Genomic DNA, 16,714 nt, shown 5'->3' with positions numbered 1-16,714 from the left:
CAAGGGAATTCCAGAGAAATTTTTGCTTCATTGACTACTCGAAAGCCTTTGACTGCGTGACTCACAACAGACTGTGGAAAATTCTTAAAGGGATAGGAATTTCACCTTACCTGTCTCCTGAGAAACCTGTATGCGGGTCAAGAAGCAACAGTTAGAACCTTACATGGAACAACTGACTGGTTCAAAATTGGTAAAGGACTTCGACAAAGCTGTATATTGTCACCCTGTTTATTTACCTTATATCCACAGTACATCATGTGAAATGCCAAGCTGGATGAGTCACAAGCTGGAATCAATATTGCTGGGAGAAATATCAACAACCTCAGATATGCAGATGATACCACTCTGAAGGTAGGAAGTGAAGGGGAACTGAAGAGCCTCTTGATGAGGATGAAAGAAGAGAGAGAAAAAGCTGGCTTAAAACTCAACATTCAAAAAGCTAAGATCACGGTATCTGGTCCCATCACCTCATGTCAAATAGAAGGGCAAAAAGTAGAAGCAGTGACAGATTTTCCTTTCTTGGGCTGCAAAATCACTGTGGACGGTGACTGCAGCCATGAAATTAAAAGAGGCTTGCTCTTTGGAAGAAAAGCTGTGACCATCCTAGACAGGGTATTAAGAAGCAAAGACATCACTTTGCCGACTAAGGTCTGTATAGTCAAAGGCTATGGTTTTTCCAGTAGTCATGTGAGAGTTGGACCATAAAGAAAGCTGAGCAATGAACAATTGATGCTTTTGAATTGTGGTGCTGGAGAAGACTCTTGAGAAGCTCCAATACTTTGGCCACCTGATGGAAAGAGTGAACTCATTGGAAAAGACCCTGATGCTGGGAAAGATTGACAGCAGAAGGAGAAGAGGGTGACAGAGGATGAGACAGTTAGATAGCATCACCAACTCAATGGACATGAACTTGAACAAACTCTGGGAGACAGTGAAGCACAGGGAAGCCTGGTGTGCTACAGTCCATAGGGTCATAAAGAGTCACACACGACTTAGCAACTGAACAACAACCAATGCTATGTACATGGAATACATTGATAAACGTGAAAGGTATGACACTTGTCCTCTTGAAGCTTATAGGTTTATTTATTAGGGAAGACAGACAGTATAATAGTGAGAAGTATTAGAAAAGGGGGGCATCATGTGAATAAATAAAAGGAGAACTAACCAACTGTGCAACTAAGTCCAGAACAGTTAAGCTGAAATAAGTAAAGATGAAAAGAAGTTAGGTGAAAGGCACAGATTAATAGGAGTGGGAAAGAGACCAAGATTTTGAGGTGGAGAGAATATGATGAATTAAAACACTGAGAAGAGATCAATATGACAGGAGAGGAAAGAGGAGTAGGGGAAACGGACATGGCATGAAATTGGAAATGCAGGCAAGAGTCAGAACTTACAAGACTTTGCAGACCCTATTAAGGACTGTGAACTTTACCCTAGGTCAATAGGCAGCCATAATTCAAGCACTGAAAGTGATGTAAACAGATTCACTCCTTCTAGAAGGAGGCTGTTGCAGCAGCTTAGAGATGATGGTAGTAGAAATGGAGAAAAGGATGATTTTTAGAAATATCTAGAAGGTATAATGACAAAGTCAGTGATCAATTTGTTATGAAAGGTGAAGAAGAAATGATCGAGGATGGTTCCCCAAACAGCTGGCACTGTTATTGACTGAGTTAAGGAACATCAGAGAAGGACCAGGTTTGGGAATGAAGACAATGAGTCCAGGTTTAGATATGCTGAGTTTGAGGTACCAGCAAAATATTCAGGTGGAGAGCTCAGTTGGATCTGTTTGTCTGGAGCTACTGATGTGGCAGTTGTAGGTATATTAGTGGTGATATAGCCGGGGAGGTGGATGCATTTACGTTTGGAAACATTCAATGTGCGAAGAGACATTAGAACAGAATATGTAAAACATTTAATGGTTGCATAAAAGAAAATCTATCAAAAATGGTTAAGAGGGAGCAGCTAGAGAAGAAAGAAGAAAATCCTAAATATGTGATGTGACAAAAGCCAAAGAAAGAAAGCATTTAAAAGAAGGAATCATGAAAAATGAAACTGAAAGATCTTACTGAGGACAGTTTTCGAGAAATGGCAGGCACAAAATCCAGATTAGTGGGTCTAGGAGTGAGTGGGAGGTGAGAAAATAGAGGCAGCGTATATAGGTAGCACTTGCCGTAAGTTTGGGAAGGAGAGAGGAGATTATACAGTGAGAGCTGAAGAGACATGTAAATGAAAAACTAAGGGGGTCTTCCGTGTCCTATGAGAGCTACTTGAATACATTTAAATACTGAATGGAAAAGAACCACTAAAGAGGAAGATTGGAAAGAGACAAACCAATGCAAAGGTTCCCAAAGTGGGGAGGGAGGAGGGAGGAGGGTTCAGGATGGGGAACACGTGTATACCTGTGGCGGATTCATGTTGATATATAGCAAAACCAATACAATATTGTAAAGTTAAAAATAAAATTAAAAAAAAAAAAAGGTTCCCAAAGGTAGCCAGGGCTCCAAAGCACAGGTGAGGGTCCAGCCTTTAAAGGCGGGGAGGGGCTCTTGTCCTTCCCACTCTCTCTGCAATAGGAGAGAACAAGGAGAGAGAGGTTCAGGTGCAAGTAGGAGGTGGGAAGTGAAGTTGTTTCCACTTGCTGGCTTTTCATATTTCAAAAACAGGTGCTCAATAAATATTTATTAAATCAATGACTGAATAAATGCAAGTAACAGGAATCTGAAATCTGCAAAGTTCCTTGCTTTCCACCAGAAGCATTCTATTGTTTAGAAAAGTTTGGAGATGACTGTAGAGGTGAGAAGGATTCAGAGTACTTTTCAGTAAGAATAGCTTTAGGAAGAGTACTTTTAGGAAGGGATGTCTCAAAATCAACAATAAGGATACTAAAGTCTTACTCCAAATGGAAACCAGTAGGGGAAATGCTCTGTTGGACAGAGTGAAAGCAAAAGAGCGGGCGACCTGTTCTCTACAGGTTTGTTTTCTTTTACTTTTTTTCAGTTAAAGAGATCTTTTTCAATCCCTAGAAGTTTCAGACTACAAACTTCGGCTTTGAGGGGAGAGCAAGGATCTATCAGGCACTGAGCACTTGTTTGCTACAAATGGTGAAGAGTAACTCCCCACACGGGAGAGTAATCCACAGTGGTAACTGCTGCTGCTGCTAAGTCACTGCAGTCGTGTCCAACTCTGTGTGACCCCATAGACGGCAGCCCACCAGGCTCCCCCGTCCCTGGGATTCTCCAGGCAAGAACACTGGAGTGGGTTGCCATTTCCTTCTCCAATGCATGAAACTGAAAAGTGAAAGTGAAGTCGCTCAGTCATGTCCAACTCTTCGTGACCCCATGGACTGCAGCCAACCAGGCTCCTCTGTCCATGGGATTTTGAAACAGGATCAAACTCAGACTTTGTCTTCACTCATTTTTAACTGCGGTGTTCTACTTCCACCTCAGATTTTAATAACTCTTACCATTGCAAACAGTCTTTAAGGTGCCATAATGAGTAAATTGTTTCTTGACAAATAATGCCATGGGCATTATTTTTGTGATATTTTGCACTCTTCAATATTCAAATCCTAACTACTTTAAGCCCTACTTAAATCCCACCTTCTCCCAAAACACTTCAGGACACCTGAAATCCTGATGGTCTCTCTGGCCTTTAAAATCCTATGACAGTCCGCCTGTGTTACTCATTCGATAAATTTTATCAGCATACAATTGAGTTGGATATTATTTAACTTTTCTTTGATTATGACTTGGGCTTCCCTTGTGGCTCAGCTGGTAAAGAATCTGCCTACAATGAAGGAGACCTGGGTTCAATCCCTGGGTTGGGAAGATTCCCTGAAGAAGGGAAAGGCTACCCACTCCTGTATTTTGGCCTGGAGAATTCCATGGGTTGTACAGTCCATGGGGTCTCAAAGAGTTGGACACTACTGAGTGACTTTCACTTGATTATGGCTTAACATCACAAATCCATAAGCTTCTCAGAGGATAGAAAGTGCATCTTATGTCTCTTTTTTTGGACATCTTTTAAAACTTTGTCCTAATGCCTTATCCATAGTATGCTGCCAGTAAATATTTGTTGATTGATTGCTGGGTCAGTCTCATCATCAATGTTGGTTGAACATCTCTGAGAGCTGTCTGCAACTACTTCAGAAAGTTTCCTGTTGATATCATCCTGAGAAATGGAGTTTTTATTTCTGCTGTGCGTTTATTTTTTTCCTTTCTGGTTATAAAGCTGGGAATCTCAAAAAGACTATTGGTTTGTATGTGTGTGCAGGGGGGTTCCTTTTGAAAGGGAGTGTGGGGAAAAAAAAGCAGACTTTTTATTTTGTAAAGGTTTTTTGAAGCTTACAAGTTCTCATAAAAAAGTCCAAATTGGTTGAACTTGAAGTTCCCCTCCTCCTTTCTCCTCCTGCAGAGCCTTTTTCTAAACCTACTTCCCTTAAAATGACTTTTATTGATTTTTACTCATTGAGAGTTATTCTTCAGAATGAGGATGGAGGGGTCAGAGGGAGAAATTTACCCTGTGCTACCTGTGGAATAGGTGTACCTCCTTATCTAGTCTTGCTTTATTTGTTCTGTTTCCTGGATCCAGAAACCTGCACGCTGGGGATCATTAGGTCCTCTGTGTCTTAGTCGGAACTTGAGTACAGTATACTAATAGATCAATTTATGTGTTCATTCATTCAGCAAACATTTATTGAGCAGGCATGTCCTAGGCATTGGAGATACTAAGATGAATAAGACGTAATCGCTGCCCTCAGTGACCTCCAGATGTACACGGAGGCACCAGCGTGATGGGGGTTGGGGTCAGAGAAGGCTTCCTAAACTGAATATCCTCTGTTTGGCAATCCTAAAAGAAGGAAGAAATCAGCCTTGTAAAATAAATATAAACATTTAATCAAGTTAGCCACTTAGAAAGACATTTCTTAAGACAGTCTTTTACCAATATGTCTTGTTTCTTTTGCAATTTCTTCCTAATTTCTTTGCTTCCCAGGTGGCGCTCATGCTGAAGAACCTGCCTGCCAATGCAGGAGACATAAGAGACATGGGTTGGATCCCTGGGTAGGGAAGATCCCCTGGAGGAGGGCACAGGCAACCCACTCTGGTATTCTTGCCTGGAGAATCCCCATGGACAGAGGAGGCTGGCAGGCTACAGTCCATAGGGTTGCAAAGAGTCAGACATGACAGAGTGACTTAGCACACATAGTCTACGTTTAAAATTGCCTCCAACCTTATTTTTCTAAACCCTGATCTGATCCTGTCATCTCCGTCTTGAGAATTTGTAATGGCTACTCATTCATTCATTCTGCATATTCATCCATCACCTACTGTGCTGTGTCAGGCAAATACTAAGTGTTTGGGACGCAGTGTTTGTGAGCAACCAGTTCCTCCCATCAAGAAGCTTATGGTCTAGATCCAGAGACAAACAAGTAAGCAGACACTATTGGTACAGTCTCATATTAGCATTGACAGGGTAGGCACAAGATTCTGTGGGAGTATAGAGCACCTTATCCTGTCCCTCTTTCCTAAGTCTTGTCCTCAGATTTAAATCAATGCAGCCCAACAGATACCAGTATCTACTGTGCTAAGTACTATGCAAAACAACTGGTTTTAAGCAGATCAAAGTCTAGTGGAGGAGCCTGAGAATTTAATCAATAATTCCAGCACAATGTGGTAAGTGGGTAGATAAATGCATTGGATGCTAGGTTAACAGCGGTTGAAGAGGAGAGGGGACTGGTAGACAAGCTTCCTGGAAGAGACCATGCCTAAGCCAAGTCTTGAAATACAAATAGGAGTTAGCTAGACTCTGGAGCATCCAGTTTCTTAGTGTGACAAACGAAACCCTTCACAACCTGTCGCTTCACATTTCCAGTGCACCCTATGTCTTATATACCTTTGTTCTTCAAGTTAGGAACAAGAATCCCTAGGGGATCATTTAGTGTTATACATCAGATACAAGAAAGTACTGGGTAAATACGATGTATCTTTACAGGGCATCAGTTTTACCAGATGATAAATAATTTAAAGCATTGTTTTGTATGAAAGCACAATATATTTGTGAACTTGAAGGCAAAATTTCCATTGATTTTTTAAATGATAAAACAAGATACGTAAATTTCCAGTCATTTCAAGCTTGTCCTCAGACGCTACCTCTTTCTTGTGGAAAAGTTTGAAATGCAGTATCTTAAAGTGCCAAGAACTTTCAGGTCTCTGAGGCTTAGCATAGGCTGTTCCCTCATCCTGAGTGCTGTTCTTAGTTTCTCTCTAGGTAAACCACTCAAATGGCAGAAAGTGAAGAGGAACTAAAAAGCGTCTTGATGATGATGAAAGACGAGAGTGGAAAAGCTGGCTTAAAACTCAACATTTGAAAAACTAAGATCATGGCATCCAGTCCCATCTGCTGCTTCTGCTGCTGCTAAGTCGCTTCAGTCGTGTCCGAATCTGTGCGACCCCATAGATGGCAGCCCACCAGGCTCCCCCGTCCCTGGGATTCTCCAGGCAAGAACATTGGAGTGGGTTGCCATTTCCTTCTCCAATGCATGAAAGTGAAAAGTGAAAGTGAAGTCGCTCAGTTGTGTCTGACTCTTAGTGACCCCATGGACTGCAGCCTACCAGGCTCCCCCGTCCATGGGATTTTCCAGGCAAGAGTACTGGAGTGGGTTGCCATTGACTTCTCCGATCCAGTCCCATCACTTCATGGCAAATAGATGACGGAAAAGTGCAAACAGCGGCAGATTTTATTTTCTTGGTCTCTAAAATCACTGTGCATGGTGACTGCAGCCAAGAAATTGAGACACTTACTTCTTGGGAGGAAAGCTATGATAAATCTAGACAGTGTATTAAAAAGCAGAGACATCACTTTGCCAGCAAAGGTCCATGTGTTCAAAGCTATGGTTTTCCCAGTAGTCATATATAAATGTCAGAGTTGGACCATAAAGAAGGCTGAGGGCTGAAGAACTAATGCTTTTGACTTGTGGTGCTGGAGAAGACGCGTGAGATTCCCTTGAACTGGAAGATCAAAGTAGTCAGTCCTTAAGGAAATCAACCCTGAATATTCATTGGAAGGACCATGCTGAAGCTGAAGTTCCAACACCTTGGCCACCTGATGTGAAGAACGGACTCATTAGAAAAAACCCTGATGCTGGAAAGGATTGAAGGCAAAAGAAGGGAGTGGCAGAGGATGAGATGGTTGGATGGCATCACCGACTCAATGGACATAAGTTTGAGCAAACTCTGGGAGATGGTGAAGGACAGGGAAGCCTGGAGTGCTGCAGTTCATAGGGTTACAAAGAGTCAGACATGACTTAGCAACTGAACAACAAACTCTACCTACCCTTCAAATTTCAGAGTCATTTTTTAACACAGTTTAAACGTCATCCCATACAACAGTTATTTTTTGAACATCCACGTATATTTTGCCTCCTTTCCTAATAGTGCCAGGCAGAGTTCGGACCACCTTTTTTTTGTGTTCCCACCACCTTTTACCCAGAGTTTCCGTTACAGCACTGCTCACATTGCACAGTGCTGCTCACTGTTTTCCTATCCATTTCTGCTGCTGCTACACTGTAAGCTTCTTGAGGGCAGGGACTAGTTTTAAATTTATCTTTGTCTCCTTAGTGACTGGCACTTGCTAGAACTTCAATCAATATTTTTTGAATATTGAGTTGTGGACCATCTCCTCTGCATCCCCTCTGCTCTTACACAAAGTAATATCTCCTCTCCTTCTCATCGTTAGGGAGTGATGTGTTCCACAAAAGTCTATTTTCCAGGCAACTGAAATTTACTTCCTAAAGTATCAAAACCTGCTTTCGGTGGGAATTTATTTTTTTTAAGTTTTTACATGCCTCCTCTCTTAAGTAAAATATACTAAGCATAATGTGTTCCTTGATGACTTATCCCTGGAAGCACCAACCCTATGCTGGTTTGGAATCCATGACATCCTCCGGGGACACTGATGGGATAGGACTTCTTGCCTGCACACCAAATAACCCCATCCTCTTCCGGGTTGAGAGTTCTATGCTCACTTCTTGTGTTTTGGTCACGACTCGATGTCAGTGTGCTCCCTCTAACAACACTGCCTTTGGCTCCTGTTGTGTGTCTTTCAATGGATATTAAAATTATAAAAGAATATGTTCACTGACACAGAAACAGAAGCATTCCAAGTAAAAACTCAAAGTCCTCCCTCCATCTTGGCTCCCCACCTTGCCCCTCCCCCACACCCACACTCATCTCTAGGTATAACCATTGTTAGCAGTGTGATGTGTATCCTTTCTGGTCATTTTCTGTCAATGCATGTGTATACTTGTGTATACACAAATAAGAAGTCATATTCTGCACACTGTTCTGTGACTGGCTTTTCTTCCCACTCCACAATACAATAGGTATGTTTACATGTCAGTATATTCAAGTCTATCTCATTCTTTCTAATGGCTGCCCCCTTTTAATTTGACAATCTTAATCAGCTGTGAATGGGAAAGCCAAATAATCAAGCTTATTAGAATTGTACCTAAGAAAAAGTAAATCAGCTCTGAGTGAAGGCTTGAGGAATTCTCCTAGGGGTAAAATGTGTTAACTTTAGTGCATGGTCTTTGTAATGTTTATTTTGGCTATTCTGGGACCCCTTTTGCTTATTTCCTGGTTCACTGTGTTTTGGATAGCTGAGGTTGCTGGACATATGCCCTGTGAATTAGTGAGGTATTACATATTTGATTTTGCATTATATGATAGTACTATGGTTTTGTGGGGGTTGTGCATTTGATTTTTAAATTTAGATTGTCTTTGTAGACAGGGATTATTTCTTCTGATCCTAAGTACTTGCATCATAGTGCAGATGGTAGAATATGGTAGTAATTAGAATGTTTGGCTTGGTGATTGACATGGGGCTTCTTATCAGTATCATCTACCAGCACTGGATTTATGGGAACTCTGTAAGCTCATCTGAAGAAGCCTTTTATTACTAACGAACATTAAAGTACTGATAGCATCTTGCCCTATGATAATAAAATATGATTTAGGATTTATATGGGGTTTTCTGCCTTCATCAACTATAGTAAATGGCTGCTGCTGCTGCTAAGTCGCTTCAGTCGTGTCCGACTCTGTGCGACCCCAGAGACGGCAGCCCACCAGGCTGCCCCGTCCCTGGGATTCTCCAGGCAAGAACACTGGAGTGGGTTGCCATTTCCTTCTCCAGTGCATGGAAGTGAAAAGTGAAAGTGAAGTCGCTCAGTTGTGTCCGACTCTTAGTGACCCCATGGACTGCAGCCTACCAGGCTCCTCCATCCATGGGATTTTCCAGGCAAGAGTACTGGAGTGGGTTGCCATTGCCTTCTCCAATAGTAAATGGCTAAATCCTGTTAATTCCACCTTTTAGATTTCACAGTAATTTGTCCCCTCTTCTCCATTCCCACAGCCCCAGTGCCTTGGTTCAGGCCCTATTACATTCCAATTGAATTACCTTTAACAGACTCCTTAATTGGTCTCCCTACCTCCAGTCAAAACTCTACTCTGCTCACACAGTAACTAGTGCTCTTCTTAACAAAGAAATTCTATCATGTCAAACCCCTGAAAAACCCTCTAGGTGTTTCTTATCAGCTGTAGCATAAGTCCACAGTCCTTTGCCCCACTTCTGATTTTCTCTTGTAGTCAGTGCTCATACTACAAGCGGCTTATAGTTTCTCCAACACACCATACAAGAAAGTTCCCAATAAATGCTTGCTAAATTAATGAATGAAACACCTTACCTAGTTACAGTGACCATTCAATCCACTTGGTTCAGGATTCCCTTCCATCCCAGCATAATAATTAATTGTGCTTTTCACTATTAAACTTGTCTGAGGCCAGTAAACTACATGATCCCCTAATCACAGCACGCATCAAATTGTTTTCTAACTCTAGTCCCACCTACTAGATAATGGAGGCAGAAATTTTGTTCATTTTACTTGTATATCTTCATTTATTCAAATAAGAGAATGACGCTGTTAGATGCTGAGGTATAATGCTAAATAAAACAAACATGGTTCTTGCCTTCATGAAGTTTATAATCCAGCAGGAAAGACTAATCTAGTGGGAAGAATAGTGCCTAATACATTAAATGCTGCTGTGTGAATGAATGGCTCAACGTGGAGACAGATATAGTCATAAGCATAGAACTCTAAGTTGATCAAATTAACTATTTAAAGAGTTGCTAACTAAAAAAAATGAACACAAACAACACATACAACACATTAAACATACATAATATTTAGATGCTACTTTAATGTGTAAGAAATTGTGAGGAAAAAGGAGACCATGAAATAATAGCAAGAATGAGACTATGAGGGCTCTTTGTTTTTTATATAGGCAATTTGTAATCCATGTGGTTCTTTGGAGGACAGATTATCAGTATGTATTCTGCCCCTCGCCCTTTCTTTTTGAGATGAGAAATCTGTGGTTTTAGAAACTGAGCCACAAAAGAAAGGAGTGATGTCATAAACCGGGGTTAGATTTTGGTTGGGTTTCACTACCTGCTATCCTAGACTAGTTACCCATGTTCCCACGGACAAGTTACAAAACCCTTTCAACCTCACTTTCCTCTTCTGTATATAAAATAGTGCTGATATTATCTCCAGAATTGATCTAAGAATTAAATGAGATTATGTAAAGGCATTTAGTCCCATAACCCAGCTTCTAGAAGGCACTCAGGGAATGTTAGTTCTCTATCCATTTCCCCTATTTATCTTTCTGTACGTGGTGAATTAAAGGATGATATAAAATTATTTGAAAAGAACGAACTGTAAATATAAACACCAATAAAATTTTTTATTCTCAAATATGGGTGCTAAAGTAGGCCCTCTCCATCCCCTCTGCCAGTACCAGTTTTATTTATATTCATTTATTATCTTATTTTTATAGGCAAAGACCCAGAGAAGCGTTCCAGGAGCAAGGCGATAGGCAAGATTTTTCTGGGAAAAAGGCAGAGTTTATGAGGGAGTCTTTCAGCTGCAGTGGGTGTCCGTTTTAAAGATAACCATTTACTCTTGGTCGCTTTTGGTTCAAGAAAGGAAGAACAGTCAACCATCCACGGAGATCTTTCAGTGGGGGAGGGTAGACGTGAACAAAAGCAGGATCTCTCTTCTCGAGACCCCAAGACTTTCCAGCTCTTTCGCAAGGGCCAGCAGGTCTGTTCTCCAGGAGTGTCCTGGGTCTGGACTCCATTTCCCAGAGTCCCTTAGTGCCCTAATGTATTCAGGGCTCAGAGTGCCTGTATGTGTGTGAGTGTGAGAGAATGTGCGCGTGTGTGCGTGTGTGTGTGTGCGTGCGCGCGTGTGTCTCCGAGTCCCTGGGAGAGTGGAGGCTCATTCACTGATTAGAGCCAGCGCTGAGAGGCAGCACTGCTCCTTCTCTCACACCAACCAAGTCTCTTGATCTGTACATGCAATCCCAGGCAGCTCGCGAACACAAACCCGGGGCCAGCCGCCTACTGCTGCTGCCGCCGCCGCCGCCGCCTCTGCCTCCGCCGGCTCTGCGCACCCGGGACTTTTCATGCACCACACTCACAGCCTCCTTCCCTCTGTGTCCTGAAAAGTGCGACCGTTCTCCCAAGGAATTTCCACGGCAAGTACGGAGACCAGAAAGGGGTGTGGATGCGTGTGCGTACACCAGAGGGGTGGGTGCGAGGGCGGCCGGGTGCCTCAGGAACCCGGCTAACTTTCCGGGTCGCTTTCCTAGGGATTCGGGCGGCTCCCCGGCGATAGGGGCAGGGGCTGGGACCTGGACTGGCGCGTCTCTGATCCTCGCGACGGTGCCTCCCGGCATCGGTGCCCTGCGCACTCAGTGCGCTGCCTCACTCAAACTTTCCGTCTTGAGTTTTCCTTAATGTGTTTTATTTGGGGGGTGCGAGGGGGAGGGACCAGACGCGGGAATTGGACAGGCAGGGAGGGTGAGGGGGCAGGGGCAGTGAGGGAAGGGAGCAGGACTCTTTTTCTTCATCTTTTAATAAGCCACATTCCCACTTTGTTTGGGTCGAGCGCCGGAATGCCCTGTCGCCCGTCTTCCCCGTGGATCCCGCGGTGATTTCCGGCGGGGCCGGAGCCGGGTGGTACTCAGCGGGGTGCCCGAGGCGGCTGGCGGGATGGGGAAGGGGCGATCCGAATGAGAAAGGACCTCGACCGCCCCCACACAACACGCGGCCGGCCCGGGTGGGGTACTCGGGGAGAGGCTGGAAGCCTGGGGCCCCCGGGGGCTCGGCTTACTTTCCTGGAGGGGGCGGGGGTGAAGGGCGTGGAGGAGGTGGGGGTGGGCTGGTGGGGAGCCGCCGCGAGCAGGAAGGAGGCAGGTGCTGGCCGAGAGGTGGACCGCTCGAAATGCAGCCGGTAAACTCTCGCTCCGCCCGGCCCGCCGGCCTGGTCTCAGAGCAGCCCGACCCGTGGAGGGGGGCGGGGGTCTCCGGGATTTCCCGGGCCGGGACTCTCTCCCAGCGGTTCCACCGAGCGGTGTGGGAGGACCGCGGTACAGACAGCGGCGCGTGGCTCTTTTTGTAGTTTTATTTTTAATCTTAGACTTGCCTTAAACTGAGTAACAATTTCTCTTCCTCCGACTTGAGAACAAAACTTTTCAGCGAGCACGGCGGGCACTGCAGTCCTGCGGCCGCCACAGCCGCGCTCGTCAGCCGCGGCGTAGCGACCTTGTCCGCACGGAGCATGGCCCGCCACCGCGCTCCCGAGCCTCCGGCCGCCCCCTCCCCAACCCAGGGCTCTTCAGGGCTCCGCCTGGGCGTTTCGCCTTTGTGCCTAGTAAGGGAAACCCTTTTCTTCCAGGGCACAACAAACTTGGGCGGAGAGCTTCCGTGTGGCCCCCCGGGCGAGGCCGCCCACGGTGGTGAGGCCATCTGAGGGGATGCCCGGTCTGTCCTCCGCTCCAGGAGCCCCTCCAAGAGCTCGAGACCCGGGTGGACCCCGGCCGAGTTCAATAGTTATTTCAAAAGATACCATGAAGGGACTTTCCTGGTGGTCCAGTGGTTTTAAGACTTTGTCTTCCAAGGCAGGGTGTGTGGGTTCATTTCTTGGTAATGTCACACAGCCAGAAGAAAACAGAACATAAATAACAGAAGAAATAGTATAACAAATTCAATAAAGACTTCTAAAAAATATATAAGTTGCTTTTTTTTAAGTTGCTCATCTCTGGGGTCCCTGGCCTCCTGCCCCGGAGCAGCTCAGAGCGAAGACTCTCTGCCCACGATGCCCACCAGCCACGTCTCGCCTTTCGTCCCCCCCAACCAGATTCGGCTTGGTGGGCAAAAGGGAAAGAAAGGAAAAATAAAGAGGAAAAAAAAGGGCGGGCCAGGAGGAAGCTGCGGGTCAGGCTGGAGGGAGCAGACTGGGCAGGGGTGCCGGCCTCCTCCTCTGCCCGCCTCGGGGGTTCTCCCCGCAAATGGAAAATGAGCGGTGGAGGAAAAGGCAGGAAGAGCGTCGAGGAAGAGCGACGAGGGCGTCTTCGGTGCCGATCCCTCCCGGCCCGCGGAAACCCGGCAAAAGTGGCGTTGAGTTCGCTCGCCGCAGTCCGGGGCGAGCGGGAAAAGGCCGAGGACAGGGCGGCGCCGCGCCGCCGGTGACAGACGGTGTCGGGGCCGTGCGCTGAGCGAGCGGGGACACACACCTGTTCTGCGAGTCGCGTCGTGTGCGGCGGCCGGGCGACCGCGGCGCGAGAGGCAGAGCCCTCCCTCCCGTACCCCAGGCCCGCTGTCCGGGAACCGGGAGGGCCCGGCTGCCCCCGCGCCGGCTCGCCTAGGCAGGAGCCCCGCAGTCCAGGAGCCCCGGGGCTGCCCGCCGAAGCGGTGGCGCGCGGCGCCGGGACCTGGGTGACCCGCGGGGCGGGGCTGTTCAGGGGGCGAGGTTCTTGCACTCTGATGGAAGGTAGTCTCCTCCGAGCTGCAGCCCCGCAGGTCAGACCCAGCCGCGTACCAGGGCCCATCGCATTTAGCGGTTCTTCCCCGGCCGGAGCCCTGGTTCCCCAAAGTTACAAACAGATGTTTCGTGCGGAGGTTGTTGGGATCTAAAGTATTCTTTGTGCAAAGGCAACCGAAAGGTCAGGCCGAGGATTGGTGGGCTCGGCTCTGCATCGGCCCTAAGTTCATGTAGGTTTCGCCTTTACTTCTTCCTTTTCCCTACAAGAGTTGGGTTTTCCCGGTGAAGATGTAGCGACCGAACTCTGCACCCGCGGCCCCGCGGGCCCGCACTCTTGGACTGGCCAGATGGTCACCCGCCGGCCAAGTCCGACCTGAGTCGGGGTCCAAATCTGGGACGGATACCCAGCCACGTCTGAACCGCAGGCGTTGGCCCCAGCCGTGGAACCAGGTTAGCCTTCTGCTTCCTGAGCTCATGCAGATGGCGGTAAAATTTCTGCTAGAGCGGTGTTTCTAAATACCCCCCGGCATTTAGTGTGCGGGAATTCTCTTCCAGCGAAGCAGTCTGTGAACTTAAAAAAAAAAAAACTTTCCTGAGTTCTTAACAACCCCCCACTACCCTGGCCCCATTTCCCATTGTTCTTTGCTTTTTAAGTTGCCTGTTAATTTTTTAAAAGTTTATTTATGCAAAGGGAAAATATCGTTTAATTTGTTCTATTATTTTAATTCTTGGCTTTTGGAAATGGTTCAGACCACAAAAATGTCACCTGTTGTAATAAGCAGAGGAGGGTTGTGTGTGCGATTTAATTACCAGCAGAGTCGTAGTTTGGTGGGCGTTCAGAGCTCGGGCTCCGGGAAAGAGGCTTTTGCAGCTTTCTTTGTGGCAGTCATTTGCAAGTGGGTTTGGCTCCGGGCTGCAGCAGGAGCAGCAGCGGCGGCGCTTCCTTCTACGCCGATCCCGGGCGTGGGTCAGGAAGCCCAGACCCTGGACAGGGATGGTCAGAGGCTGGGGTGGGAGATTGCCCGCTCTCTGAGACTTTCTCTCTGGCTTTCGGTTTTTCAATGCGAAAGTGGCTAGTTCGCGCGGGAGAGCAAGGAGCGCTGCGCATCAGCCCAGTTTCAGACATCTTCACATTCCAAACGTCACCTTCTTCGTTTCATTTGTCTTGGTTCTGGCATGTTTAACAACGCAGTTAGTAATCTCACTAATTATTCAGTTAGCTGGCGTTTTGTAATCACTTTAAACCAGGGTCAGATGTGTGATTTAACAAACTCCAACACATACACTCCTGAACCAAAACCATCACGTCAAGGATTTGAGATTTTTAAAACTCAATATTTGTTGGTCCCTCCGTCCAACCTCACTGCCTGCCAGACAATTTATTTAGCTTCGTGAATTGATCCCTCCTCCTTGTTTAGTTAATTCAACAAAGACTTTTTGCAATCTGTTTGGAGTTTGTCTGATGCCGTGGAAAAGTAGCTGATGATTTATTTGGTTGCCTTTCGATTTCTGTCTTCAGCCCTTCTTTCTCCTCCTTTCAGCAGGGATGTCAGCTGTTATTACTTCCTATTGATCCCTTTGCAAAGTGAGAAGTGAACTAAAATTAATGTCAATTCCACTGCTCGGATCAATAGCTGGAGTTATTTTAATCTGGATTTGCACGAAGTGCTAAATTAAAAAAAATCAGCATAGAGGCAGAAAAGTAACAGTTACTTACTTTCCCTTTGCCTGGCTCTTTACAGTCCCCCAAATGCTCCATCAAGCTGATTATCTTACAATCCATATTTTTTTAATTAAGAGGGTCAGTTAGTTTTCTTATTTGGGGTTCTGTGTTTAAACCCATGACATTTTGACATTGGGAGTGTATTAACTATAGATTTTCATAATGACTGTGGTCTGCTGAAGCCTCATCTATACAAGTTGTTAATGTGAAGAGGGGGGAAGAAAGAAAAAGGAAAAGAAAACCGGTACCCCCCTTCCCCCACAGAGACCAACGCCCACACAGTGGAGTAAAAGAGATGTGGCCTGGGAAAATATTGTTGATTTATTTTCAGTATAATGAAGTTTCAAATGAATAACCAGGTTTGAGTGATTCACCGTGTTCTGTTGGAGTGTCCGGTGCTGTCGCCAGATTACTAATTTATGAAACTCATTTAACATAATGAGGTGATCCAGGAAGTAAAAATAGAAGGGCAAATCCTCTGGGTGATGGTTATTTTGGGGGAAAAAAATCCCTCCCTTCACCCCTAGTGTATTATGTTTGCCCTTTTCTCCAGCTTGCCTCATGTAGTATTGCCTGTGTGACAGACAAGTAGTTTGTTATTTCTTTTGTGAGGAGCTGCTTAGAACCCTTGGAACAGCCCTGGACCCACTTTCAGAGCATCCATGTTGTATGACCATTAATCTGACTTGAAAACAGCCAAGAACAGTATTCCCAGACTTGTCAGGCTAACTGGCTGTCCTTGGCAGATCATTCCCTGCACTGCTATAACTTGACAGGAAAGTTATTTAAAATTTGGAAGAGAGAAAAATCCGTTAATGTGAGATACATAATCTGGTAATTTAGCAATGATGTCTATAAGGAAAGATGCCAAATGAGGAAGCAGTCTGATGGTGTGCACTCATCTTCCCAATTAATAACAGTCATTGACACGTCTGCTACAGGATGGGAGAAGGAAATACTCTCTATGCACTGCAGTAAGCCAGGAGGATTCATCTAGTGCTTAGCTGAGGTCTCTCTCTCTGTTTGAGGGAATAGCAAAGATACTCCTTTATCTAGATGGGTTGTTGTTTTTTTTTAAGGAAGGGGACAAATTTTATTTGAGACATGAT

Source organism: Bubalus kerabau, chromosome 6, assembly GCF_029407905.1.
Source record: "Bubalus kerabau isolate K-KA32 ecotype Philippines breed swamp buffalo chromosome 6, PCC_UOA_SB_1v2, whole genome shotgun sequence".
Taxonomy (NCBI): domain Eukaryota; kingdom Metazoa; phylum Chordata; class Mammalia; order Artiodactyla; family Bovidae; genus Bubalus; species Bubalus kerabau.
The sequence above is the reverse complement of the archived record's forward strand: the minus strand, read 5'-3'. Positions refer to the sequence as shown.